This window comes from Mirounga angustirostris, unplaced genomic scaffold, assembly GCF_029215605.1.
Source record: "Mirounga angustirostris isolate CCGP_5_RB_7025 unplaced genomic scaffold, mMirAng1.0.hap1 SCAF_10, whole genome shotgun sequence".
Taxonomy (NCBI): Eukaryota; Metazoa; Chordata; class Mammalia; order Carnivora; family Phocidae; genus Mirounga; species Mirounga angustirostris.
Window position 1 is genome coordinate 114118393 of NW_026991718.1, and position 3894 is coordinate 114122286.

Consider the following 3894-nt stretch of genomic DNA (forward strand, 5'->3'; position numbering starts at 1 on the left):
TCAGGAAATGGCAGATGTTGGCGAAGATGTGGAGAAAGGGGAACCCTCCTACATTGTTGGTGGGAATGCAAGCTGGTGCAGCCACTCTGGAAAACAGTATGGAGTTTCCTCAAAAAGTTAAAAATAGAGCTACCCTATGACCTAGCAATTGCACTACTAGGTATATACCACAAAGATGCAAATGTAGGGATCCGAAGGGGTACCTGCACCCCAGTGTTTATAGCAGCAATGTCCACAATAGCCAAACTATGGAAAGAGCTCAGATGTCCATCGACAGATGAATGGATAAAGAAGATGTGGTCTATAAATATACAATGGAATATTACTCAGCCATCAAAAAATGAAATCTTGCCATTTGCAAGGACGCGGGTGGAACTAGAGGGTATTATGCTAAGTGAAATAAGTCAATCAGAGAAAGACAATTATCATATGATTTCACTCATATGTGGAATTTAAGAAACAACAGAGGATCACAGGGGAAGGGAAGGAAAAATTAAAACAAGATGTAATCAGAGAGGGAGATAAACTGTAAGAGACTCTTAATCATTGGAAAAAAACTGACGACTGCTGGAGGGGAAGGGGGTGAGGGAATAGGGTAACTGGGTGATGGACATTAAGGAGGGCACATGATGTAATAAGCGCTGCATATTATATAAGACTGATGAATCACTGAACTCTACCTCTGAAACTAATAATACACTATATGTTAATTAATTGAATTTAAATTTTAAAAAGAAACCAATCTGCTTTCACATAACTTATGTAAAAAATTAACCATTTTAATATTTGTATTTCAGTGGTGTTAGTATATTTACTATGTTGTGCAACATAAACCATCTCTGGTTGTTTTATATTTGTTTTTAATGGTTTTTATAATAAAATAAAACAAATGCAGAACCCCCACACACACATACTGAGCTTAATGAATTATTATAAAGTGAACTCCTCTTTAACAAGTACCAAGTCAAGAAATAAAACTTTGTTAGTTCCCTTAGAAGCCCTTCTTGTACCTCATGCCAGTCATATGCACCTTCCTCCTCTCAAAAATAACTACTCTCCAGACTTTTATAGTAGTCATTTCCTTGCATTTTTTTTTAAAGATTTTATTTATTTATTTGACAGAGAGAGGCAGTGAGAGAGGGAACACAAGCAGGGGGAGTGGGAGAGAGAGAAGCAGGCTTCCCGCGGAGCAGGGAGCCCAATGCGGGGCTCCATCCCAGGACCCTGAGATCATGACCTGAGCCGAAGGCAGACGCTTAACGACTGAGCCACCCAGGCGCCCCGCATTTTTATAGTCTTATTACCTGTGTGTGATACTACAGTTTAGTCTTTAAATCTCTTTTAATTTATTTTTCTCATCCCCCTCTTTTCCTTAGAGTTTATCTGTTGAAGAACCTGGTCCATTTGACTTGTAGAATTCCCACAGTCTGGATTTTACCAGGTGCGGTTCAGCATTGTACTGTGTCCTCTGTATTGACTAAAAATTAGCAGCTAGATGCAGAGGCTTGATCAGACTCAGGTTTGACGTCTTTGACAAGACTACCCATTATGTGTGGTTGCCTGATTGTCCCTTTTTTTGGTGGTGTTAGCAGCCATTGATGCTCTTTCCCTAGATTCATTAATTCATTGAGGACTAGAAACATGACTTTCTAATCCTTTCTTTTTTATTTATTTTCTGAAATACTTCTGTAAAGAGATGCTTTCAAAAATCTACTATTTACTTACCCAGTGGTACAATTCATAAAAGACAGGCAGGATAAATGCTTGATTCATTTCCTTTATTTGCCAATATTCAAGATAATCAATTGGTTTCCTATCATACTCCAAATTGACCAGTTTTTAAAAATATGATTATGAGCTCAAGGATTTTAGCATATTTAATCAAGTTTACTCCATTCCATGTATTATTTATATTGACACTCCATTTGTCCCATTTTTGCTCAGTGAGAGCTTCTTTAAGTTGTTTCTTAAGGCCTTTTGGCACGACCAGTTGTTGTTGACACCTTTCTTGCCAGATGGTGTAAAAAAATTTTCCAAATTTGCCTCATACTTTTCCAGTCCCAGATCTAGAATCAACTATTTCTCTAGGACATCCTAGTTTCTTTTAGTGGGAAATGGTATTTTAAGATCACAATCAGGGCATTAAGGATTCTTATTACTATTGGGTAGGTCATTGTTTCCAGACCTTCTCTGTGTTAACATCTTCCCTTAGGTTTTGATAATTTCACTGTAATGTATCTAGGTATGGGTTTAGGTTTATTAATATGCTCAGTATCCATTATGCTTCTTACATCTGAGGTTTTTATTTCCTACATCAATTTTGAAAAATGTTTGATTTCATTAGAAACTCCAATCAGTTTTCTAAAATGGTTATATAATTTTGCACTCCCATTCACAATGTACGAGCATTCCAGTGATTCCATATATTCATCAACAATTGATATTATCAGCCTTTTAATTATAGCCAATCTGGCAAGCATGTAATGGTATCTCATTTTGGTTCTTATTTGCATTACCTAGACGAGGAATGATGTTGAGCACCTTTTCATATATTTGTTGGCCACTTGGATATCTTTTGTGACGTTTTCAGACTTCGCTTAGTTTTTTAACTGGGTTGTTCTCTCTCTCTTTTTTTTATAGATTATTAGGAATTCTTTATATTATCATTATCAGAAGTTCAGAAATAACAGAAGTAAAACCAGTGAAACACTGAAGCAGTAAATAGTTAAAGTTTATTGTGCACATACCAAAAACACAGTTGGGAAACCAAAGCATGGAATGAAGCTCAGGGGTATATAATGTAGCTTATATAGTGGGAAAGCAGTGACTGTTTATTCTTCACAGTGACTGTTTATAATATTAGAATTTTTTAAGTGATAGTGAATTGGTTAGTAGTTACCTCATATCCATCTTGACAAACAGTTTAAGTTTTGCTTAGATTTCCAAGGCATAAGCAAGAAATGACCCAGGTCATGTTAATCTTGTAAAATAAGCTAAATTAAGCTTTGTGGTATGACTAAACTGGTTTTGTCTGCTCAGAGAGTTTTCAAGGCTGGCCTCCTATTGGTTTTTTGGTTTTAAAACAAATTTTTTAAAGATTTAATTTCTGTATTTCACCTAATATTTCAGAATCCATAAAACTGAGTAACCCACAAAGTAGGATGTTTCATATGATCATTATTTTTTGCCCATTTGCTGTTTTTTTCTTTAAAAGTCTTAAAAAATAGGGGCGCCTGGGTGGCTCAGTCATTAAGTGTCTGCCTTTGGCTCAAGTCATGATCCCAGCGTCCTGGGATCGAGCCCCGCATCGGGCTCCCTGCTCAGCGGGGAGTCTGCTTCTCCCTCTCCCACTCTCCCTGCTTGTGTTTCTGCTCTTGCTAACTCTCCCTTTCTGTAAAATAAATAAATAAAATCTTTTTTTAAAAAAAGTCTTAAAAAATATATGGAATGCTTCACGAATTTGCATGTCACCCTTGTGCAGGGACTATGCTAATCTTCTCTGTATTGTTCCAATTTTAGTATATATGCTGCCGAAGCAAGCACTGGTCTCCCTTTGTTTTTGATTTTACCACATTTTCTGGATACAAGTCATTTAACAGATGTATGTTTTGGAAATATTTTTTTTCCCAGTCTGTGGCTTGCCTTTTCACTTTCTTAATGGTGTCTGTTGATAAGCTCATTCGACTGACTCTTGCTTATTGTGGAATATTTTATTGCACATTTTGTAATTTTTAAGAGCTCATCTTTGGCAGGGCTTTCTTTATCTGTGTGGATTTTGTGTGATCTAAGTTGAGATTGTCCTCTCTGGAGAGGTTTAGTATTTGCTTTTGTCAAATGCCTCAATATAGGACCAGTTTTTTACCTTAATGTTTTGGCTTTAAGGTCCTAAAAACA

At 36.4% G+C, this 3894-nt stretch overlaps 1 non-coding gene across 1 annotated transcript; it reads right to left on the bottom strand.

The window, feature by feature from the left end:
• Positions 1 to 3436: 3436 nt before the first annotated feature.
• Positions 3437 to 3543, bottom strand: LOC123852149 (U6 spliceosomal RNA). The gene has a single exon (XR_006792773.1). It is a non-coding gene; the product is annotated as a U6 spliceosomal RNA (small nuclear RNA).
• Positions 3544 to 3894: the final 351 nt, after the last annotated feature.